Source organism: Cyanistes caeruleus, unplaced genomic scaffold (genome assembly GCF_971803275.1).
Source record: "Cyanistes caeruleus unplaced genomic scaffold, bCyaCae1.hap1.1 HAP1_SCAFFOLD_78, whole genome shotgun sequence".
Taxonomy (NCBI): Eukaryota; Metazoa; Chordata; class Aves; order Passeriformes; family Paridae; genus Cyanistes; species Cyanistes caeruleus.
In genome coordinates this window covers 244,849-271,483 of record NW_028255889.1, presented here as the reverse complement: position 1 = coordinate 271,483, position 26,635 = coordinate 244,849, and the positions used below count along the sequence as shown (strand labels likewise).

General features: G+C 40.8%; 1 protein-coding gene and 1 pseudogene across 1 annotated transcript in view; one reads left to right on the top strand and one right to left on the bottom strand.

The window, feature by feature from the left end:
* LOC147646781 (uncharacterized) overlaps window positions 1-26,635 on the bottom strand; it is a 405,151-nt gene that overhangs the window by 148,340 nt on the left and 230,176 nt on the right. The window lies entirely within an intron of this gene.
* LOC147646786 (serine/threonine-protein kinase pim-1-like) overlaps window positions 6,839-26,635 on the top strand; it is a 135,230-nt pseudogene continuing 115,433 nt past the window's right edge.

Genomic DNA, 26,635 nt, shown 5'->3' with positions numbered 1-26,635 from the left:
TTAAGAATAAAAAACCTGTGTCTGGGTTAGGTGGACGAATGGGGATACAATTTAACATCATAATCAACCCGGGACATTCCACCCCTTATCCCCATATCGTCGACTTACTGACAAAACTAACATTCCAACTCTGCACACATTTACATACATAGAAACTTCCCCTCCGTTCCACCCAAAAAATACAAGCAATATATCCATCATGCCCCTGTCAAGCCCCACAACAAGCTACTGAATCCAGACCCCCCACGCTGGAGAGCTGCAGGATTCCCCACTCTCTCTTTTTACTCACTCAAAACACCATCTTTCACCTGCTCATACCTTCAACACTTACACATTTCCTTCTATTTCATGTCTGCATGGTTTAATGTACAGACAATGGCAGTAACCTTTTACCCAATGATCAGGTCTCCCTGAGGTACACATCATGTTGTTCCATCTCTCTGCATTATCCACCATGTACAACCTGGTCCTTGAGCAAAGACAACCCCACAAATGGGTTTATCTGTGCCCGAGGTAGAATTGACCCAAACTGTCTTCCCTAGCAGACCTCTGACATGTACCACTGGGACTTTGTCTCCGTCTACTACATGTAAAGACTCAGACTGGGCAGGACCTGCTCGGTTGGTGGAACCTCTGGTGTTGACTAACCAGGTGGCCTTTGCTAGATGTTGCTCCCAGTTTTTAAAAGATCCTCCACCCAGTGCCTTTAAGGTGATTTTTAATAGTCCATTGTACCTCTCCACCTTCCCAGCAGCAGGTGCATGGTAGGGGATACGGTACACCCACTCAATGCCATGTTCCCTAGCCCAGCTGTTTATAAGGCTGTTCTTGAAATGAGTCCCATTGTCTGACTCAATCCTCTCAGGGGTGCCATGCCTCCAAAGGACCTGCTTTTCAAGTCCCAGGATGGTGTTCTGGGCAGTGGCATGAGGCACAGGGTAGGTTTCCAACCATCCTGTGGTACCTTCCACCATCGTGAGCACGTAGCGCTTGCCTTGGCGGGTTTGGGGCAGTGTGATGTAGTCAATCTGCCAGGCCTCCCCATACTTGTATCTGGACCATCGCCCACCGTACCAGAGGGTCTTCAACCGCTTAGCCTGTTTGATCGCAGCACATGTCTCACAGTCATGAATAACCTGGGAAATGCTGTCCATGGTTAAATCCACCCCTCGGTCTCGTGCCCACTTATAGGTGGCATCTCTACCCTGATGACCTGAGGCATCATGAGCCCATCGGGCTAGGAACAACTCTCCCTTATGTTCCCAATCCAAATCTATTTTTGACACTTGTATCTTTGCAGCCTGATCTACCTGCTTATTATTTTGGTGTTCCTCATTAGCTCTACTCTTGGGGACATGGGCATCTACGTGGCGGACTTTCACTGGTAGTCTCCTTACTCTAGCAGCAATATCTTTCCACTCTTTAGCAGCCCAAATTGGTTTTCCTCTACGCTGCCAATTAGCCTCTTTCCACCTCTCCAACCATCCCCACAGAGCATTGGCCACCATCTATGAATCCGTGTAGAGATAGAGCTTTGGCGACTTCTCTCTTTCAGCAAAGTCCAGGGCCAGTTGAACAGCTTTGAGTTCCGCTAGTTGACTTGATCCACCTTCTCCTTCAGTGGCCTCTGCGACCTGTCGTGTGGGGATCCATACGGCTGCTTTCCACTTCTGGTTCATCCCTATGACGCAACAGGAACCATCAGTGAAAAGAGCGTAGCGTGTTTCTTCTGCTGGCAGCTGGTTATATGGTGGAGCTTCTTCAGCCCTTGCTACTTCCTCTTGTTCTTCATCTGTGAGACCAAAATTTTCACCTTCAGGCCAGTTTGTAATTATTTCCAAAATCCCAGGGCGGTTCAGTTTACCAATATGGGCGCGCTGCGTGATAAGAGCAATCCACTTGCTCCATGTGGCACTGGTTGCATGATGGGTGGAAGGAACCTTTCCCTTGATCATCCATTCTAGCACCGGTAGTCGGGGTGCCAGGAGGAGTTGGGCTTCAGTGCCAATCACTTCTGAGGCAGCTTGGACTCCTTCATAGGCTGCTAAAATTTCTTTTTCTGTTGGGGTGTAATGGGCTTCGGACCCTCTGTGGCTTCTACTCCAAAATCCTAGTGGTCGGCCTCGAGTCTCACCAGACACCTTCTGCCAAAGGCTCCAGGACAGACCATGGCTCCCAGCTGCAGAGTAGAGCATGTTCTTCACATCTGGTCCTGTTCTGACTGGGCCAAGGGCTACTGCATGGGCAATCTCCTGCTTGATCTGAGCAAAGGCTTGTTGCTGCTCAGGGCCCCAATGGAAATTATTCTTCTTCCAAGTGACCAGGTAAAGAGGGCTCACAATCTGACTGTATTCAGGAATATGCATTCTCCAAAACCCTATGGCACCTAAGAAAGCTTGTGTTTCCTTCTTATTAGTTGGTGGAGACATTGGTGTAATTTTGTTAATGACATCAGTAGGAATCTGACGCCGCCCATCTTGCCACTTCACCCCCAGGAACTGAATCTCATGAGCTGGTCCCTTAACTTTGCTCTTCTTGATGGCAAAACCAGATTCCAGGAGGATCTGGATGATTTTCTCTCCTTTCTCAAACACTTCTGCTGCTGTGTTCCCCCACACAATGATGTCATCTATGTACTGTAGATGTTCTGGAGCCTCACCCTTTTCCAGGCCAGCCTGGATCAGTCCATGGCAGATGGTGGGGCTGTGCTTCCATCCCTGGGGCAGTCGGTTCCAGGTGTACTGCACTCCCCTCCACGTGAAGGCAAACTGAGGCCTGCATTCTGCTGCCAGGGGAATGGAGAAAAATGCATTGGCAATGTCAGTAGTGGCGTACCACTTTGCTGCCTTGGACTCCAGCTCGTACTTGAGCTCCAGCATGTCCAGCACGGCAGCGCTCAGCGGTGGAGTCACTTCATTCAATGCACGATAGTCCACAGTCAATCTCCATTCTCCTTCAGATTTACGCACAGGCCAGATAGGGCTGTTGAAGGGTGAGTGGGTTTTGCTGACCACCCCTTGGCTCTCCAGCTCTCTCGTGCCCCACGTTGGGCGCCAATGAATGTATTTGTCCTGGTTTAGGGCAAATTTGGGAGAAAACCCCCAATGGGGATCCCCCCCGGGAAGCAAACCCATGCGGCCCTTTTCCCCCCACCCCACGACCGGTTCGGGAAGAGATTTCTCTGAGAGAAGTGGAAAAAACCTGTTTATTTCACAGGCACAGCACTACCCAGCACAAGAATGAACAATATCAAATTACAAAACCTCTCGCCATTCAGAAGAGATGACAAACTTCAGAGGGTCTCTTTCCTGTGGGTGTTCGCTCTGTTATCAGTCCCTCTGGTGCTGGAAAATGCCGCTGCCCAAGCTGGGCTCCCGGTAGTCCACGGGGGCAAGCTCCCGGTGCTCCCCCGAGTCCCCAGTTCAGAGCAGGTTCGACTCAGAAAATTCAGATTTTCTTTTTCAGAAAAAGGGAAAGAAAACAGTCCAGGAAGACCTCTCTGCTCCGGCTAGTTGGAAAGCCAAGGCGATCTGTGTCTTGTTGTCTGTCTGTGCTGTAGTCAAAACTCCTGATGTGGGGGGAGCAAGTACAGTCTGATAACAGACCCAGTGCTTCTTTTCCACTCACTTTTACTCTCAGATGGAATTTTAAGAATACAGAACCTGTGTCTGGGTTAGGTGGATGAATGGGGATACAATTTAACATCATAATCAACCCGGGACACAAGGGAAAAAAATATACCATTTAGTGAATTGAATACAAGGATGCAATATAATAAAATAATACTATTTAGTGGCTTGAATAGAAATTTGGTATAAAAGGAAAACAATTCAGTAAAAGAGTACAATTTAGTGAATATCTTCATATATATATATGTATGTGAATATAATTTGCTAGTAATTGAGTATGATTAAAGCATGAGCAAAACTGACTGGGGTATGGGCAGGGCTTCTCACCCTGCCTCACGTACCAAAACAAAGCAATTCAAACTAAACTTATATACTGTATGCTTATACATATTCATTCATGTTTCCCCTAAGTCTCCTCCTGGTTTTGATTCTTTAATTTTACATCACTATTCTTCATGGCGCAAGCCTCACTTGTTGCTAGGGGGTCTTCAGTCTCCTTTTGATGGTATTTTGGATGAAGGCTTACGCTCATCCTCATTGTCCTCTGGATAACCTTACAGGTTTTGCATGTGTACTAAGTGTTATGTAAATAAGCATTGTGTTCCACTAATTAGTCTTACACTTCATAATCTTCAGGCCTATGCCTAAAGTTGTTCCAACTTTATCCATCTCAAGGTTGATTTCTTCTTGGGACACCACTTACCTCAAAACTACATCCTGTACCTTAATTTCAACACGTAACATCTGCAAAGGGGTACATCTGCCTTGTATCACCAATTCCCTTGATTGCTTCTAATAATAACTTTCCAAATAGTTACAATTTAGTTAGCACAAATCATTTCCATTTATTACGCTCCCCAAATTCCACTCCCAACATCTCCCCTGCTTCCAGCTCAGGATGGTGCCCTGATGAGACCCCTCCCCAAATCCCACCCCCAAGACACCTCCCCATCGCTGGAAAATCCCCCAAATCTCACTCCAAAATTGGGAATCCTCCCTGAGACCCCTCCCCAAATTCAGGCCTCCCCAAAATGCCCCTCCTCACTGGGATTAGGACTTCTCCCCATCAATGGAAATTCCCCCAAAAGACAAAAAATCCTCCCCAAATCCCCTTCCCAAAATCAGAACTCCACCAGGACCCCTGAATTTCCCCCCAAAACCACCAAATTTCCTCCCCCACCAAATCCCCAATTTTTTTCCCCAAACCCCAAATCCTCTCCCTAAAAACCCAAAAGTTCTCCCCAAAACCCCAAATCTCCTCCCCAAACACCCAAATATTAGAAAAAAATCCTTAAATTCTTGCCCTAAAACCCCAAAATTCCCCCCAGGACCTTAGGAGTTTTGCCCCAAAACCCCAAATTTCCCCCCGAACCCCCAAATTTCTCCAATTCCACCCCAAATCCTGGGAGAACTCTCCAAAAAACAGCAAGCCTTCCCAAAACCTCCACCAAAATTGCAACTCTCTACCCAAAAATCACCAAAAATCTGAGAACATAAATTTTTTCACACCTTGGGTGGGGGGAGAAACACCAGAAATCTCAGGATTTTTCCTGTTTATTTGGGGAGGGAGGTCACCCTGTTTCCTGTCCCCCCAGATGACCCCACCCCAAAATTCCTGCCCCTCGGCCCCCCAAATTAAGTGTAAATAAATAAAAAGAGGAAAAAAGAAAAAAAAAAAGGGGGGGGGGGAAGGTAAAAATTAAAAAAAAACACCAGAAAAAAAAAAAAAAATATTTTCTCACCTCAATTTCGGGGGAGGGGGATGGAGGAAATATTGGGGGAGGGGGTGAACCTCCAGAAAAAAAATTGAGGGACCCCCCCCTGTCCCGGGTTGATTATGATGTTAAATTGTATCCCCATTCGTCCACCTAACCCAGACACAGGTTCTGTATTCTTAAAATTCCATCTGAGAGTAAAAGTGAGTGGAAAAGAAGCACCGAGTCTGTTATCAGACTGTAATTTCTCCCCCCACATCAGGAGTTTTGACTACAGCACAGACAGACAACAAGACACAGATCGCCTTGGCTTTCCAACTAGCCGGAGCAGAGAGGTCTTCCTGGACTGTTTTCTTTCCCTTTTTCTGAAACGAATCGAACCTGCTCTGGACTGGGGACTCGGGGGAGCACTGGGAGCTTGCACTCGTGGACTACCGGGAGCCCAGCCTGGGCAGCGGCATTTTCCAGCTCCAGAGGGACTGATTAACAGAGCGAACACCCACAGGAAAGAGACCCTCTGAAGTTTGTCATCTCTTCTGAATGGCGAGAGGTTTTGTAATTTGATATCGTTCATTCTTGTGCTGGGTAGAGCTGTGCCTGTGAAATAAACAGGATTTTTCCACTTCTCTCAGAGAAATCTCTTCCGAACCGGTTGAGGGGTGGGAGAAAAGGGCCACCTGGGTTTGCTTCCCGGGGGGGAAGCCCCATTGGAGGTTTTCTCCCAAATTTGCCCTAAACCAGGACAGCGGCCCTCGGCAGTTGGCGGCCTTTGGGGTGGAGCCCAGTGGCACGCGAGCGGCCTTTGGTGGCTGCTGTCAGCCGCCCGCTGGGTAGACCTGCTGTCGGCCGGCACCTGGGCAGACCTGCTGTCGGCCGGCGGGCCGCCGTGTGACGCGTCGAGCGGCTCTCCCCTATCGGCCTGAGCACCTCGCCGCCTTCGCGTCTCCCTGAGAGGGAAGGAGGGAGCCCTCAGAAGCCGGCGGCGCTCCCTCCCGCGTCTGGGCCCGAGCAGATGGCGGCCCTGCTCCCGCCTCGGTTTCTGCCCGGCTGGCTCTGTCAGCGGGGCTGCCGTCCGCCTGCAGGTTTCGGTGGGGCCGGCCGGGGGCGAGCGGGAAGGAAGCCGCCGTCGGAGCGAAAGCCTCCGAGAGAGCGCCGGCAAGAAAGCTTCCTCGGAAAGGGAGGAGACCGAGCCTCAAGCCGCCGGTGGCCCCGTCGGCCTGCTCCTCAGCCCCCGCAGGCGCTGCCACCGTGCCGAGCGGCCGGCCGCTTGAGGAGCGGCCTGGTCCATGATGCCAATTTATGTCACGATCCGCAAGGTGGGATTCGTGATGTGACTCTTTTATTTGATCGCAGAGTACAAAAGATTATCAGCAAACCAGGGACTCAAACAGCAGAACACACTTTACTGAGTGCTCATCAGCACTAATATGCGATAGAGGGAAAAGAGGAATAAGCAAAGCACAAAGAAAGAGAGTAAGGGGATTATAGCTACCAATGTCGAAGTCCACTCCGCCATCCAACGATGCAGAGTCTTCTGTCTGTTGGTGAGATCTCAAAGGAAAGTAAGTTTTGGGTTTATTTTACAATTTTTATTCCAGTTCCAGCAACTCACTGTATCACAATTACTCTCTCTTGCTCAAAAATCCACACTTTGAACACTCCATTCCTCCCAATATACTCTGTCATGAATTAAAGGAATCTTTTTAAGCTATTATTGTCCATCTCCATAGCTTTAACAGAAAGGTATTTCAGCTTGTAAAGCATCTCCTTATTCTCTCTTCCCCATTTAAAACTTAACTCTTTTCCTCACTGGTTTTAGTGGTTTTATGATGTCTTCTTCATGTTGATTGTCTCTCTCTTTCTCTGTCTTTCTGGGAAAAAGGAGTAATCTGTACGTTTTATTCAGGTAGTAAAAGAATTAAAAGCTTTAGAAAAGCTGCAAGAGTTCATGGTGTCAGGTTTCAGTCCAGCAGCAGAAACTGAAAACTAAACCAGGTTGGCCGGCTCTGCTTTCTTTTCCTCCGCCCCCACCTTCATCCTCTGTGGCCTTGTCTGGCCTGGAGGGCGGGGGGGGAGAGGAGGAGGCCAAGACAGAGCCTTGTTACCTTTTCAGAAGCCAGAAACAAAAGAGGACAAGAGTGCTCTGACTTTACATCTTAAGGTGGTGTTCACAGGGTGAGTCTACGTTTTAATGGTCAAAACTGCTGTCAATTGTTAGAAATGACTGATAATTGGTCTGGAGGAAAGACTGCCATCAGCCACCAGCACCTTCAACTTCCTTAGCTCTCAAAACTACCATAAAGGTAAAACCACCCCATGACACTGTGACACAACTGCTGTGAATGTCCCAGTTTCCACCTCTCTGTGACACCACAGCAGGGACAGCCCCAGTGTTCTCCTCTCTGTGACAGCACAGCAGGGACAGCCCCAGTGTTCTCCTCTCTGTGACACCACAGCAGGCACAGCCCCAGTGTTCCACTCTCTGTTACGCCTGCCGTGGTTTTAAAGCATTAGTTAGAAAATCACTGTAAAACTTACTCATTTCTTGCTGTGAGATGTGGATGATGAGAAGGGCAAAAGAAGCTTAAAACCTAAAGGAATGAGTAAGTTTATTAACCAAACTACAAGGTTAAGAAAGCAGAATAAAACTTCCAGAAACCCTTTTTCCCCACCACGCTGCCATTCCTGTCTTTAATTGACAACATAGAGGAAAAAAAACAAACCCTGGTGGTTAAAACAGTCCAAACTTTGCTATAGTCTTTTCAGCAGCCTTTGTCGAGAAAAAGAAGTTCTTTTTTGTCAATCTATGGAGTTTTTCATAAGAAAACCATTTTCTCGTGGCTTCCTATTGCTCTGATGCCAGTGGCCCAGGAAACTCTGCCATCAGTCCTTTCCTCCCATTTCACACCACTCTGAGCTGTGTTCTTGGGCCGTGATTCAAGGGGTGTCCTTTGAAGGATGAGATCTTCCAAGGCAAAAGTTCTCTTCATTTGTCTCTGTGACCATCTCTGGAAACAGAAATTTTTGCTTTGTCTCTTAAGAGCCACAAATCTTCAACAACTCTCACTTCTCCTTTTCTCTTCCAGCATCTCCTAGGATTACAACCACTTCACCCTTGACTCAGCTTTATCAATGAATTACTTTTGCTCAGATCTACACTTTGAAATACTCCATTCCCCCCAAAATACTCTTTCAGGAATGAAAGGAGTTTTTTCAGGACATTATTGTCCCTCTCCATAGCTTGAACAAAAGAAAACTTCAGCTTATTCAGGCATCTCCTTATTGTCTTTCCATCTGAGGGTTAATTCCTTCCCTTGCTGCCTTTGATCCTTGATGCTGTCTCTTTCCATGGTGATCCCTCTCTCTTCCCCTCTCTCTGGAAAAAGGATTAATCTGCAAGTCTCATCTGCCTAGTGAAGGGTTAAACTCTTGCCCAGGCCTTGATCTCTGCCGAGGCAGCGGCTGGAGCAGTTTGCCAGGGAAGATTTTTGGTAGCTGCTCTGGAGGAGTGTGGCCACTGTCTCAGCACGCCGCAGCTCAAGAGCTTTCCCTCCCCTTCCTCAGCAGTCTCTGCTGAAAGCCAGCAGCGTCAGAAACTGCAGCCGAGCCAGGAAGTGGCCTGACCCGGCAGCCCCGCTGCACAAGGCGCAGCTAGCCCTGCAAGGGCTTCAGCCCCTCTGGGAAAGGACTCCTGTCACTTCACAGTCGCCATCCAGCACCAGGAACCGCAGAACTCCAGCCAGCCCCACTCCCCGCCGCGGCCTTGTCTGACGTGGAGCGGTGGAGGCTGAACCAGAGCCCTGTTACCTCTTCAAAAGCCAGAAAGCAAAGAGAAAGAGAAATTCCCAGGCTTAAAATTGAAAGGGTGGTGTTCACAGCTTCATGTCACTTTTCAATGGGCAAAACTACTGTCAATTCCAGAAATGGCCAGGTATTGGCCAGGACAAAAATCTCCAATCAGTTTCCAGCAACCTTAACTTCCTTAGCTGTTTCTCTTTTTTTCATAAATGTCAATCTAACACACACTAGCACAAGTGACAGCCCCAGTGTTCCCCTCTCTGTGACACCACAGCAGGGACAGCCCCAGTGTTCTCCTCTCTGTGACACCACAGCAGTGATAGCTACCATGTCCTCCTCTTTGTGACACCACTGCTGTGACTGTCCCAATTTCCCCCTCTCTGTGACACCACAGCAGGGACAGCCCCAGTGTTCTCCTCTCTGTGACACCACAGCAGGGACAGCCCCAGTGTTCTCCTCTCTGTGACACCACAGCAGGCACAGCCCCAGTGTTCCACTCTCTGTTATGCCTGTCGTGGTTTTAAAGCATTAGTTAGAAAATCACTGTAAAACTTACTCATTTCTTGCTGTGAGATGTGGGTGATGAGAAGGGCAAAAGAAGCTTAAAACTTAAAGGAATGAGTAAGTTTATTAACCAAACTACAAGGTTAAGAATGCAGAATAGAACTTCCAGAAACCCTTTTTCCCCACCACGCTGCCATTCCTGTCTTTAATTGATGTCATGGGGTGGCTTTACCTTTATAGTGATTTTAGGAGCTAAGGAAGTTGAAGGTGCTGGTGGCTGATGGGAGACTTTCCTCCTGACCAATTATCAGTCATTTTTAAGAACTGACAGCAGTTTTGACCATTAAAAAGTGAATTCAAACTGTGAACACCGCCCTAATATGTAAAGTCAGAGCACTCTGGTCCGCTCTTTTGTTTCCGGCTTCTGAAAAGGTAACAAGGCTCTGTCGTGGCCTCCTCCTTCTCCCCTGCCCCCTCCCCCCCCAAGCCGGACAAGGCCGCAGAGGACGAAGGCGGGGGGACGGGGGCGGGGGGGGCGCGGAGGAAAAGAAAGCAGAGCCGGCCAACCTGGTTTAGTTTTCAGTTTCTGCTGCTGGACTGAAACCTGACACCATGAACTCTTGCAGCTTTTCTAAAGCTTTTAATTCTTTTACTACCTGAATAAAACGTACAGATTACTCCTTTTTCCCAGAAAGACAGAGAAAGAGAGAGACAATCAACATGAAGAAGACATCATAAAACCACTAAAACCAGTGAGGAAAAGAGTTAAGTTTTAAATGGGGAAGAGAGAATAAGGAGATGCTTTACAAGCTGAAATACCTTTCTGTTAAAGCTATGGAGATGGACAATAGTAGCTTAAAAAGACTCCTTTAATTCATGACAGAGTATTGGGAAGCTTGGAGTGTTCAAAGTGTGGATTTTTGAGCAAAAGAGAGAGTAATTGTGATACAGTGAGTTGCTGGAACTGAGTAAAGCGAAGATTTTGAAGCCTTGGGGGCAATGAGAAAACTGTTTTGTAGGAAAGCTCCCAGAGACAGATGAAGAAGACTTTTGCCTTTGAATGACTCATCCTTAAAATGACATCCCTAGACTCATGGCCCATACACACCTCAGAGTGATGTGAAATGAGAGGAGAAGAACTGATGACAGATTTCCGGGCAGCTGGCATCAGAGCAACAGAGAAGTGTAACAGAAATAGTTTTCTTGTGAGAAACTCCATAGGTTATCAGAAAGAGACTTCTGTTTCTCTACAAAGACTGATGAAAAGACTGTAGCAAGAATTGGGACTGTTTTTAACCACCAAAGTTCAAAATTTTTTTTGTCTCTATGGTGTCATGTATACAAAGAAATGGTCAAGTAGTGAGAGATAGAAGAGTTTTCTGGAAGTTTATTCTGGTGTTCTTATTCTTGTAGTTTTGTTAATAAACTTTCTTTATCCCTTTTTAAGTTTTAAGCCTGTTTTGCTCTTGCTCTAATCCATATCTCACAGCAAGAAATAAGTAATTTTTTAGTTACTGGTTTAAAACCATGACATCTCCTTTCAAAACCTAGTTGAAATTTTGCAAAAACAATTAGATGAAGAAAGGAATGAGATCCATCTCTTGCCAGTGACCCGAAGAGAGGAATGGGTTAAAAATTCAAAGAATGCTTACTCACCAAAAAAACAGTGGAGAGGGAAACCCCTCTCATTAATCAAATTTAGCCTCAAAAAGAACTAACTGATGAAAAATTGTGGGGAGCACTGCTGTCCTAGCTTGAAACCTTTAATTAAAACAATATCATCATATTGTCATGGAGTTAACTTTACCTTTAAGGGAGTTGGAGTTGCTGGGAACTGCCTGGAGTCTTTTCTCCTGACCAATTATCGGTCATTGCTGAGAATTGACAGCAGTTTACGCCATTGAAAAGTGGGATCAACTTGTGAACCCTACCTTAAAGTGTAAAACCAGAGCTCTCTTGGTTCTCTTTGTTTCCTGGCTGTGAAGGGTGGCAGAGCTCCAGGCCTCCCGTTCCCTGCCCAGGCCATGCGGCCGGGCGGGGCCGGGGCCGGGGCCAGCCGCGTGTCCCGGCCGGCAGATGGAGGGGGGCCTGCATAAGGTTTTCCTCGGGCCCAGGCCGGGCCGAGCTGATCTCTGGCTCAGCTGCAGGTTTTGCTGTAACTAAATTCACTGGAAAATGCCGAGTGAAGAAAGAGAGAGGCCCTGGACTTGCAGCGGGCTGGAGCGGCGACTACACTCTCCAGAGCAGCCATGAGGAACTTTCCATCGCAGACGGCTCCAGCTCCTGTTCGGCAGAGATCACCGAACCACCTACAAAAGCCTGGGCAAGATTTTAACTCTTTCATTACCCAGATGAGACTTGCGGATTAATCTTTTTATCCAGAGAGAGAGAGAGAGAGAGTGATCAACATGAAAAGAGACTTTATAAACTACCAGTGACAGGAAAGAAAAGAAGCTTCAGAAAAGGTAGAGAATTGAGAAGATGCTTTAATTAAGCTGAAATATCTTTCTGTTAAAACTCTGGAGATGGACAGTTCTGAAAAGAACTCCTTTAATTCATGATACAGAATCTAGAGAGGAATAAAGTGTTCAAAGTGTAAATTTGAGTAAAAAGTAGAGTAATTATGGTATAGTGAAGTGCTGGGAGATTTGAAGCCTTGAGAGGCAATGAGAAAACTGTTTTCTAGTGAAGCTCACAGAACAGATGAAGAAGACTTTTTGCGTTTGAATAACTTATCCTTAAAAATGCTACCCCTAGACTCATGGCCCATACAAACCTCAGAGTGATGTGAAAATGGGAGGAGTGGGCTCTAATAATAGCAGCTCTGGGCAGCTAACATTAGGGCAAGGAAAACTATAACAAAAATAGTTTTCTTCTGAGAAACTCCATAAAGTAACAGGAAGAAACATCTGTTTCTCTACAAAGACTGGTGAAAAGACTGTAGCAAGAATTGGGACTGTTTTAACCATCAAAGTTCCAAAGTTTTTGTCTCTGTTGTCATGCGAACAAGGAAATAGTGAGTAGATAGGGGATGAAAAGGTTTTCTGGAAGTTTATTCTGGTGTTCTTATTATTGTAGTTTGTCAATAAACTTTCCTTTTTCCTTTTAAGTTTTAGGCCTGTTTTGCTCCTGTTCTAATCCATATCTCACAGCAAGAAATAAGTAATTTTCTCAGTTATTCGTTTAAAACCACGACATCTCTTCAAAGTCTTTCAAATTCCACAAACATTCCACAAAATCTCCACAAATTTGCACACAAACTATGAAAAATCTTTCAAAATGATTCAAGTCTAGTCAAAATCCCACAAAATTCCAGAAACATCCCAACAAACTCCCTAAATCTTCTCAAAACCCCACTAAATTCCAGAAACATCCCACAAAAACTTTACAAATTTCCACACATCCTAGAAAAATCCCTCAAAATTCTTCAAGTCTCCTCAAAATCTCACCTAATTCCAGAACATTCCACAACATTCCAAAAAAATCGCACAACATTCCAGCAGAAACCTCCCACAAAATTCTTTACATTTTCGCAAAACTCCACCAAATTCCAGAAACATCCCACAAAATTCCACAAAAATTTCAAGATTCCAAAAACACCCCACAGAATTCCAAAAACATCCAAACAAACTCACTAAATCTTCTCAAAACCCTACCAAATTCCAGAAACATCCCACAAAAATCTCCACAAATTACCACACAATCTAAGAAAAATACCTCAAAATCCTTCATGTCTCCTCAAAGTCTTTCGAAATTCCACAAACATCCCACACAATTCCCTAAATCTTCTCAAAGCCCTACCAAATACCAGTAACATCCCACAAAATCTCCACAAATTTCCAAAAATTCCGCAAACATCCCAGAAATATCCAGAAAAATCTTTTCAAAACTCTACCAAATTCCAGAAATATCCCACAAAATCTTGACAAATTTCCACACAATCTAAAAAAAACCCTCAAAATTCTTCATGTCTCCTCAAAGTCTTTCAAATTACAGAAACATCCCACAAAATCTCCACAAATTTGCACACAATCAAAGAAAACTCAAAATTCTTCAATTCTAGTCAAAATCCCTCAAAAATCCCGAAACATCCCAACAAACTCCCTAAGTCTTCTCAAAACCCTACCAAATTCCAGAAACATCCCACAAAAACTTTTCGAATTTCCACACAATCTAAGAAAAATACCTCAAAATTCTTCATGTCTCCTCAAAGTCTTACAAATTCCACAAACATCCCACAAAATTCCACAAACATCCCAACAAACTCCTTAAACCTTCTCAAAGCCTTACCAAATTCCAGAAACATCTCACAAAATTCTAGAAAAATCTTCTCAAAACCCCACCAAATTCCAGAAACTTCCCACAAAATCTTTCCAAATTTCCACACATCCTAGAAAATTCCCTCAAAATCCTTCACGTCTCCTCAAAATCTCACCAAATTCCAGAACATTCCACAACATTTCAAAGAAATCGCACATTCCAGAAAGCTCCCACAAAATTCATTACATTTTCGCAAAACTCCATCAAATTCCAGAAACATCCCACAAAATCTCCACAAATTTCCACACAATCTAAGAAAAATACTACAAAATTCTTCATAGCTCCTCAAAGTCTTTCGAAATTCCACAAACATACCATACAATTCCCTAAATCATCTCAAAACCCTACCAAATTTCAAAAAATCCCATAAAATCTCTTCCAATTTCCACAAAATTCCACAAATATCCCACAAAATTCCAGAAAAATCTTTTCAAAACCCTACCAAATTCCAGAAAAATCCTGCTAAATCCCTCAAAAATCACACCAAATTCCAAAAACAATCCACGGAATTCCACAAACATTCCAACACACTCCCTAAATCTTCTCTAAACTCTAGCAAATTCCAGAAACATCCCACAAAATCTCTTCCACTTCCCACAAAATTCCACAAACATCCCACAAAATTCCAGAAAAATCTTCTCAAAACCCTACCAAATTCCATAAATATCCCACAAAATCTTGACAAATTTCCACACAATCTAAAAAAAACCCTCAAAATTCTTCATGTCTCCTCAAAGTCTTTCAAATTCCAGAAACATCCCACAAAATCTCCACAAATTTGCACACAATCTAAGAAAACTCAAAATTCTTCAATTCTACTCAAAATCCCTCAAAAATCCCACAAACATCCAAACAAACTCCCTAAATCTTCTCAAAACCATACCAAATTCCAGAAACATCCCACAAAAACTTTTCCAATTTCCACAAAATTCCACAAGCATTCCAACAAATTCCAGAAAAATCCCTCAAAATTACACAAATATCCCAACAAACTCACTAAGTCTTCTCAAAACCCTACCAAATTCCAGAAACTTCCCACAAAAACTTTTCCAATTTCCACACAATGTAAGAAAAATACCTCAAAATGCTTCATGTCTCTACAATGTCTACCAAATTCCAGAAACATCCCACAAAATCTCCACAAATTTGCACACGATCTAAGAAAACTCTTTCAAAATTTTTCAAGTCTGGTCAAAATCGCACAAAATTCCAGAAACATCCCAAAAAATTCCACAAACATCCCAACAAACTCCCGAAGTCTTCTCAAAACCCTACCAAATTCCAGAAATATCCCACAAAATCTTTACCACACAATCTAGGAAAAATAACTCAAAATTCTCCGTGTCTCCTCAAAGTCTTTCGAAATTCCATAAACATCCCACACAATTCCATGAACGTCCCAACGAACTCCTTAAACCTTCTCAAAACCCCACCAAATTCCAGAAACTTCCCACAAAAACTTTACAAATTTCCACACATCCTAGAAAAATCCCTCAAAATTCTTCAAGTCTCCTCAAAATCTCACCAAATTCCAGAACATTCCAAAACATTTCAAAAAAATCACACAACATTCCAGAAACCTCCCACAAAATTCTTTATATTTTCACAAAACTCCACCAAATTCCAGAATCATCCCACAAAAACTCTTCCAATTTCCACAAAATTCCACAAACATCCCACAAAATTCCAGAAAAATATTCTCAAAACCCTACCAAATTCCAGAAAGATCCCACAAAAAATTTTCCAATTTCCACAAAATTCCTCAAACATTCCACAAAATTCCAGAAAAATCCCACAAAATTCCACAAACATCCCAACATACTCCCTAAGTCTTCTCAAAACCCTACCAAATTCCAGAAACATCCCACAAACACTTTTCCAATTACCACAAAATTCCACAAACATTCCACCAAATTCCAGAAAAATCCCACAAAATTCTACAAACATCCAAACAAACTCCCTAAGTCTTCTCAAAACCCTACCAAATTCCAGAAACATCCCACAAAATCTCCACAAATTTCCACACAATCTAAGAAAAATACCTCAAAATTCTTCATTTCTTCTCAAAACCCTACCAAATTCCAGAAACATCCCACAAAATTCTTTACATTTTTGCAAAACTTTCTCAAATTCCAGAAACACCCCACAAAATCTTTTCAAATTTCCACACATCCTAGAAAATACCCTCAAAATTCTTCAAGTCTCCTCAAAATCTCACTAAATTCCAGAACATTCCACAACATTACAAAGAAATCGCACAACATTCCAGAAACCTCTCACAAAATTCTTTACATTTTTGCAAAACTCCATCAAATTCCAGAAACATCCCACAAAATCTCCACAAATTTGCACACAATCTAAGAAAAATACCTCAAAATGCTTCATGTCTCTACAATGTCTAACAAATTCCAGAAACATCCCACAAAATCTACACAAATTTCCACACAATCTTAGAAAAATACCTCAAAATTCTTCATGTCTCCTCAAAGTCCTTCAAAATTCCAAAAACATCCCACAAAATTCCACAAACATCCCAACAAACTCCCTAAGTCTTCTCAAAACCCTAACAAATTCCAGAAACATCCCACAAAATCCTTTACATTTTTGCAAAACTTTCTCAAATACCAGAAACACCCCACAAAATCTCCACAAATTTCCACACAATCTTAGAAAAATACCTCAAAATTCTTCATGTCTCCTCCAAGTCCTTCAAAATTCCAGAAACATCCCACAAAATTCCACAAACATCCCAACAAACTCCCTAAGTCTTCTCAAAACCCTAACAAATTCCAGAAACATCCCACAAATTTCCACACAATGTAAGAAAAATACCTCAAAATGCTTCATGTCTCTACAATGTCTACCAAATTCCAGAAACATCCCACAAAATCTCCACAAATTTGCACACGATCTAAGAAAACTCTTTCAAAATTCTTCAAGTCTGGTCAAAATCGCACAAAATTCCAGAAACATCCCAAAAAATTCCACAAACATCCCAACAAACTCCCGAAGTCTTCTCAAAACCCTACCAAATTCCAGAAATATCCCACAAAATCTTTACCACACAATCTAAGAAAAATACCTCAAAATTCTTCATGTCTCCTCAAAGTCTTTCGAAATTCCATAAACATCCCACACAATTCCATGAACGTCCCAACGAACTCCTTAAACCTTCTCAAAACCCCACCAAATTCCAGAAACTTCCCACAAAAACTTTACAAATTTCCACACATCCTAGAAAAATCCCTCAAAATTCTTCAAGTCTCCTCAAAATCTCACCAAATTCCAGAACATTCCACAACATTTCAAAGAAATCGCACAACATTCCAGAAACCTCCCACAAAATTCTTTACATTTTCGCAAAACTCCACCAAATTCCAGAATCATCCCACAAAAACTCTTCCAATTTCCACACAATATAAGCAAAATACCTCAAAATTCTTCATGTCCCCTCAAAGTCTTTCAAAATTCCACAAACATCCCACACAATTCCCTAAATCTTCTCAAAGCCCTACCAAATACCAGTAACATCCCACAAAATCTCCACAAATTTCCAAAAATTCCGCAAACATCCCAGAAATATCCAGAAAAATCTTTTCAAAACTCTACCAAATTCCAGAAATATCCCACAAAATCTTGACAAATTTCCACACAATCTAAAAAAAATTCTCAAAATTCTTCATGTCTCCTCAAAGTCTTTCAAATTACAGAAACATCCCACAAAATCTCCACAAATTTGCACACAATCAAAGAAAACTCAAAATTCTTCAATTCTAGTCAAAATCCCTCAAAAATCCCGAAACATCCCAACAAACTCCCTAAGTCTTCTCAAAACCCTACCAAATTCCAGAAACATCCCACAAAAACTTTTCGAATTTCCACACAATCTAAGAAAAATACCTCAAAATTCTTCATGTCTCCTCAAAGTCTTACAAATTCCACAAACATCCCACAAAATTCCACAAACATCCCAACAAACTCCTTAAACCTTCTCAAAGCCTTACCAAATTCCAGAAACATCTCACAAAATTCTAGAAAAATCTTCTCAAAACCCCACCAAATTCCAGAAACATCCCACAAAATCTTTCCAAATTTCCACACATCCTAGAAAATTCCCTCAAAATCCTTCACGTCTCCTCAAAATCTCACCAAATTCCAGAACATTCCACAACATTTCAAAGAAATCGCACATTCCAGAAAGCTCCCACAAAATTCATTACATTTTCGCAAAACTCCATCAAATTCCAGAAACATCCCACAAAATCTCCACAAATTTCCACACAATCTAAGAAAAATACTACAAAATTCTTCATAGCTCCTCAAAGTCTTTCGAAATTCCACAAACATACCATACAATTCCCTAAATCATCTCAAAACCCTACCAAATTTCAAAAAATCCCATAAAATCTCTTCCAATTTCCACAAAATTCCACAAATATCCCACAAAATTCCAGAAAAATCTTTTCAAAACCCTACCAAATTCCAGAAAAATCCTGCTAAATCCCTCAAAAATCACACCAAATTCCAAAAACAATCCACGGAATTCCACAAACATTCCAACACACTCCCTAAATCTTCTCTAAACTCTAGCAAATTCCAGAAACATCCCACAAAATCTCTTCCACTTCCCACAAAATTCCACAAACATCCCACAAAATTCCAGAAAAATCTTCTCAAAACCCTACCAAATTCCATAAATATCCCACAAAATCTTGACAAATTTCCACACAATCTAAAAAAAACCCTCAAAATTCTTCATGTCTCCTCAAAGTCTTTCAAATTCCAGAAACATCCCACAAAATCTCCACAAATTTGCACACAATCTAAGAAAACTCAAAATTCTTCAATTCTACTCAAAATCCCTCAAAAATCCCACAAACATCCAAACAAACTCCCTAAATCTTCTCAAAACCATACCAAATTCCAGAAACATCCCACAAAAACTTTTCCAATTTCCACAAAATTCCACAAGCATTCCAACAAATTCCAGAAAAATCCCTCAAAATTACACAAATATCCCAACAAACTCACTAAGTCTTCTCAAAACCCTACCAAATTCCAGAAACTTCCCACAAAAACTTTTCCAATTTCCACACAATGTAAGAAAAATACCTCAAAATGCTTCATGTCTCTACAATGTCTACCAAATTCCAGAAACATCCCACAAAATCTCCACAAATTTGCACACGATCTAAGAAAACTCTTTCAAAATTTTTCAAGTCTGGTCAAAATCGCACAAAATTCCAGAAACATCCCAAAAAATTCCACAAACATCCCAACAAACTCCCGAAGTCTTCTCAAAACCCTACCAAATTCCAGAAATATCCCACAAAATCTTTACCACACAATCTAAGAAAAATAACTCAAAATTCTCCGTGTCTCCTCAAAGTCTTTCGAAATTCCATAAACATCCCACACAATTCCATGAACGTCCCAACGAACTCCTTAAACCTTCTCAAAACCCCACCAAATTCCAGAAACTTCCCACAAAAACTTTACAAATTTCCACACATCCTAGAAAAATCCCTCAAAATTCTTCAAGTCTCCTCAAAATCTCACCAAATTCCAGAACATTCCAAAACATTTCAAAAAAATCACACAACATTCCAGAAACCTCCCACAAAATTCTTTATATTTTCACAAAACTCCACCAAATTCCAGAATCATCCCACAAAAACTCTTCCAATTTCCACAAAATTCCACAAACATCCCACAAAATTCCAGAAAAATATTCTCAAAACCCTACCAAATTCCAGAAAGATCCCACAAAAAATTTTCCAATTTCCACAAAATTCCTCAAACATTCCACAAAATTCCAGAAAAATCCCACAAAATTCCACAAACATCCCAACATACTCCCTAAGTCTTCTCAAAACCCTACCAAATTCCAGAAACATCCCACAAACACTTTTCCAATTACCACAAAATTCCACAAACATTCCACCAAATTCCAGAAAAATCCCACAAAATTCTACAAACATCCAAACAAACTCCCTAAGTCTTCTCAAAACCCTACCAAATTCCAGAAACATCCCACAAAATCTCCACAAATTTCCACACAATCTAAGAAAAATACCTCAAAATTCTTCATTTCTTCTCAAAACCCTACCAAATTCCAGAAACATCCCACAAAATTCTTTACATTTTTGCAAAACTTTCTCAAATTCCAGAAACACCCCACAAAATCTTTTCAAATTTCCACACATCCTAGAAAATACCCTCAAAATTCTTCAAGTCTCCTCAAAATCTCACTAAATTCCAGAACATTCCACAACATTACAAAGAAATCGCACAACATTCCAGAAACCTCTCACAAAATTCTTTACATTTTTGCAAAACTCCATCAAATTCCAGAAACATCCCACAAAATCTCCACAAATTTGCACACAATCTAAGAAAAATACCTCAAAATGCTTCATGTCTCTACAATGTCTAACAAATTCCAGAAACATCCCACAAAATCTACACAAATTTCCACACAATCTTAGAAAAATACCTCAAAATTCTTCATGTCTCCTCAAAGTCCTTCAAAATTCCAAAAACATCCCACAAAATTCCACAAACATCCCAACAAACTCCCTAAGTCTTCTCAAAACCCTAACAAATTCCAGAAACATCCCACAAAATCCTTTACATTTTTGCAAAACTTTCTCAAATACCAGAAACACCCCACAAAATCTCCACAAATTTCCACACAATCTTAGAAAAATACCTCAAAATTCTTCATGTCTCCTCCAAGTCCTTCAAAATTCCAGAAACATCCCACAAAATTCCACAAACATCCCAACAAACTCCCTAAGTCTTCTCAAAACCCTAACAAATTCCAGAAACATCCCACAAATTTCCACACAATGTAAGAAAAATACCTCAAAATGCTTCATGTCTCTACAATGTCTACCAAATTCCAGAAACATCCCACAAAATCTCCACAAATTTGCACACGATCTAAGAAAACTCTTTCAAAATTCTTCAAGTCTGGTCAAAATCGCACAAAATTCCAGAAACATCCCAAAAAATTCCACAAACATCCCAACAAACTCCCGAAGTCTTCTCAAAACCCTACCAAATTCCAGAAATATCCCACAAAATCTTTACCACACAATCTAAGAAAAATACCTCAAAATTCTTCATGTCTCCTCAAAGTCTTTCGAAATTCCATAAACATCCCACACAATTCCATGAACGTCCCAACGAACTCCTTAAACCTTCTCAAAACCCCACCAAATTCCAGAAACTTCCCACAAAAACTTTACAAATTTCCACACATCCTAGAAAAATCCCTCAAAATTCTTCAAGTCTCCTCAAAATCTCACCAAATTCCAGAACATTCCACAACATTTCAAAGAAATCGCACAACATTCCAGAAACCTCCCACAAAATTCTTTACATTTTCGCAAAACTCCACCAAATTCCAGAATCATCCCACAAAAACTCTTCCAATTTCCACACAATATAAGCAAAATACCTCAAAATTCTTCATGTCCCCTCAAAGTCTTTCGAAATTCCACAAACTTCCCACACAATTCCCTAAATCTTCTCAAAACCCTTCCAAATTTTAGACACATCCCACAAAAACTCTTCCCATTTCCAAAAATTCCACAAACATCCCACAAAATTCCAGAAAAATCTTCTCAAAACCCTACCAAATTCCAGGAATATCCCCCAAAATCTTGACAAATTTCCACACAATCTAAAAAAACCCTCAAAATTCTTCATGTCTCCTCAAAATCTCACCAAATTCCAGAAACATCCCACAAAATCTCCAAAAATTTCCACACAATTTAAGAAAAATACTTCAAAATGCTTCATGTCTCCTCAAAGTCAAAAACTTTAAAAATTTCCACACATCATCGAAAAATCCCGCAAAATTCTTCAAGTCTCTTTAAAATCTCACCAAATTCCAGAACATTCTACAACATTCCAAAAAAATCGCGCAACCTTCCAGAAACCTCATACAAAATTGTTTACATTTTCACAAAACCCTACCAAATTCCAGAAACTTCCCACTAAACCTCCACCAATTTGCAAGCAATCTAAGAAAAATCTTTCAAAATTCTTCAAGTCTAGTCAAAATCCCACAAAATTCCAGAAACATCCCACCAAATTCCAGATAAATCACACAAAATTCCACATACATCCCATCAAACTTCCTAAATCTTCTCAAAACCCTACCAAGTTCCAGAAACGTTGCACAAAACCTCCTCCATTTTGCACACAAGCTAAGAAAAAAACCTCAAAATGCTTCACGTCTCTTCAGTCTACCAAATTCCAGAAACATCCCACAAAATCTCCTCCAATTTGCAAGTGATCTAAAAAAAATCTTTCAAAATTCTTCAAGTCTAGTCAAAATCCCACAAAATTCCAGAAACATCCAACCAAATTCCAGAAAAATCACACAAAATTCCACATACATCCCAACAAACTCCCTAATCCTTCTCAAAACCCTACCAAATTCCAGAAATGTCCCACAAAATCTTTACAAATTTCCACACAATCTAAGAAAAATACCTCAAAATTCTTCAAGTCTTCTCAAAATCTCACCAAATTCCAGAACATTCCACAACATTTCAAAAACATCGCACAACATTCCAGAAACCTCCCACAAAATTCTTTACTTTTTCACAAAACTCCACCAAATTCCAGAATCATCCCACAAAATCTTTACAAATTACCACACAATCTAAGAAAAATACCTCAAAATACTTCATGTCTCTACAATGTCTAACAAATTCCAGAAACATCCCACAAAATCTCCACAAATTTCCACACAATCTTAGAAAAATACCTCAAAATTCTTCATGTCTCCTCCAAGTCCTTCAAAATTCCAGAAACATCCCACAAAATTCCACAAACATCCCAACAAACTCCCTAAGTCTTCTCAAAACCCTAACAAATTCCAGAAACATCCCACAAATTTCCACACAATGTAAGAAAAATACCTCAAAATGCTTCATGTCTCTACAATGTCTACCAAATTCCAGAAACATCCCACAAAATCTCCACAAATTTGCACACGATCTAAGAAAACTCTTTCAAAATTCTTCAAGTCTGGTCAAAATCGCACAAAATTCCAGAAACATCCCAAAAAATTCCACAAACATCCCAACAAACTCCCGAAGTCTTCTCAAAACCCTACCAAATTCCAGAAATATCCCACAAAATCTTTACCACACAATCTAAGAAAAATACCTCAAAATTCTTCATGTCTCCTCAAAGTCTTTCGAAATTCCATAAACATCCCCCACAATTCCATGAACGTCCCAACGAACTCCTTAAACCTTCTCAAAACCCCACCAAATTCCAGAAACTTCCCACAAAAACTTTACAAATTTCCACACATCCTAGAAAAATCCCTCAAAATTCTTCAAGTCTCCTCAAAATCTCACCAAATTCCAGAACATTCCACAACATTTCAAAGAAATCGCACAACATTCCAGAAACCTCCCACAAAATTCTTTACATTTTCGCAAAACTCCACCAAATTCCAGAATCATCCCACAAAAACTCTTCCAATTTCCACACAATATAAGCAAAATACCTCAAAATTCTTCATGTCCCCTCAAAGTCTTTCGAAATTCCACAAACTTCCCACACAATTCCCTAAATCTTCTCAAAACCCTTCCAAATTTTAGACACATCCCACAAAAACTCTTCCCATTTCCAAAAATTCCACAAACATCCCACAAAATTCCAGAAAAATCTTCTCAAAACCCTACCAAATTCCAGGAATATCCCCCAAAATCTTGACAAATTTCCACACAATCTAAAAAAACCCTCAAAATTCTTCATGTCTCCTCAAAATCTCACCAAATTCCAGAAACATCCCACAAAATCTCCAAAAATTTCCACACAATTTAAGAAAAATACTTCAAAATGCTTCATGTCTCCTCAAAGTCAAAAACTTTAAAAATTTCCACACATCATCGAAAAATCCCGCAAAATTCTTCAAGTCTCTTTAAAATCTCACCAAATTCCAGAACATTCTACAACATTCCAAAAAAATCGCGCAACCTTCCAGAAACCTCATACAAAATTGTTTACATTTTCACAAAACCCTACCAAATTCCAGAAACTTCCCACTAAACCTCCACCAATTTGCAAGCAATCTAAGAAAAATCTTTCAAAATTCTTCAAGTCTAGTCAAAATCCCACAAAATTCCAGAAACATCCCACCAAATTCCAGATAAATCACACAAAATTCCACATACATCCCATCAAACTTCCTAAATCTTCTCAAAACCCTACCAAGTTCCAGAAACGTTGCACAAAACCTCCTCCATTTTGCACACAAGCTAAGAAAAAAACCTCAAAATGCTTCACGTCTCTTCAGTCTACCAAATTCCAGAAACATCCCACAAAATCTCCTCCAATTTGCAAGTGATCTAAAAAAAATCTTTCAAAATTCTTCAAGTCTAGTCAAAATCCCACAAAATTCCAGAAACATCCAACCAAATTCCAGAAAAATCACACAAAATTCCACATACATCCCAACAAACTCCCTAATCCTTCTCAAAACCCTACCAAATTCCAGAAATGTCCCACAAAATCTTTACAAATTTCCACACAATCTAAGAAAAATACCTCAAAATTCTTCAAGTCTTCTCAAAATCTCACCAAATTCCAGAACATTCCACAACATTTCAAAAACATCGCACAACATTCCAGAAACCTCCCACAAAATTCTTTACTTTTTCACAAAACTCCACCAAATTCCAGAATCATCCCACAAAATCTTTACAAATTACCACACAATCTAAGAAAAATACCTCAAAATACTTCATGTCTCTACAATGTCTAACAAATTCCAGAAACATCCCACAAAATCTCCACAAATTTCCACACAATCTTAGAAAAATACCTCAAAATTCTTCATGTCTCCTCCAAGTCCTTCAAAATTCCAGAAACATCCCACAAAATTCCACAAACATCCCAACAAACTCCCTAAGTCTTCTCAAAACCCTAACAAATTCCAGAAACATCCCACAAATTTCCACACAATGTAAGAAAAATACCTCAAAATGCTTCATGTCTCTACAATGTCTACCAAATTCCAGAAACATCCCACAAAATCTCCACAAATTTGCACACGATCTAAGAAAACTCTTTCAAAATTCTTCAAGTCTGGTCAAAATCGCACAAAATTCCAGAAACATCCCAAAAAATTCCACAAACATCCCAACAAACTCCCGAAGTCTTCTCAAAACCCTACCAAATTCCAGAAATATCCCACAAAATCTTTACCACACAATCTAAGAAAAATACCTCAAAATTCTTCATGTCTCCTCAAAGTCTTTCGAAATTCCATAAACATCCCCCACAATTCCATGAACGTCCCAACGAACTCCTTAAACCTTCTCAAAACCCCACCAAATTCCAGAAACTTCCCACAAAAACTTTACAAATTTCCACACATCCTAGAAAAATCCCTCAAAATTCTTCAAGTCTTCTCAAAATCTCACCAAATTCCAGAACATTCCACAACATTTCAAAGAAATCGCACAACATTCCAGAAACCTCCCACAAAATTCTTTACATTTTCGCAAAACTCCACCAAATTCCAGAATCATCCCACAAAAACTCTTCCAATTTCCACACAATATAAGCAAAATACCTCAAAATTCTTCATGTCCCCTCAAAGTCTTTCGAAATTCCACAAACTTCCCACACAATTCCCTAAATCTTCTCAAAACCCTTCCAAATTTTAGACACATCCCACAAAAACTCTTCCCATTTCCAAAAATTCCACAAACATCCCACAAAATTCCAGAAAAATCTTCTCAAAACCCTACCAAATTCCAGGAATATCCCCCAAAATCTTGACAAATTTCCACACAATCTAAAAAAACCCTCAAAATTCTTCATGTCTCCTCAAAATCTCACCAAATTCCAGAAACATCCCACAAAATCTCCAAAAATTTCCACACAATTTAAGAAAAATACTTCAAAATGCTTCATGTCTCCTCAAAGTCAAAAACTTTAAAAATTTCCACACATCATCGAAAAATCCCGCAAAATTCTTCAAGTCTCTTTAAAATCTCACCAAATTCCAGAACATTCTACAACATTCCAAAAAAATCGCGCAACCTTCCAGAAACCTCATACAAAATTGTTTACATTTTCACAAAACCCTACCAAATTCCAGAAACTTCCCACTAAACCTCCACCAATTTGCAAGCAATCTAAGAAAAATCTTTCAAAATTCTTCAAGTCTAGTCAAAATCCCACAAAATTCCAGAAACATCCCACCAAATTCCAGATAAATCACACAAAATTCCACATACATCCCATCAAACTTCCTAAATCTTCTCAAAACCCTACCAAGTTCCAGAAACGTTGCACAAAACCTCCTCCATTTTGCACACAAGCTAAGAAAAAAACCTCAAAATGCTTCACGTCTCTTCAGTCTACCAAATTCCAGAAACATCCCACAAAATCTCCTCCAATTTGCAAGTGATCTAAAAAAAATCTTTCAAAATTCTTCAAGTCTAGTCAAAATCCCACAAAATTCCAGAAACATCCAACCAAATTCCAGAAAAATCACACAAAATTCCACATACATCCCAACAAACTCCCTAATCCTTCTCAAAACCCTACCAAATTCCAGAAATGTCCCACAAAATCTTTACAAATTTCCACACAATCTAAGAAAAATACCTCAAAATTCTTCAA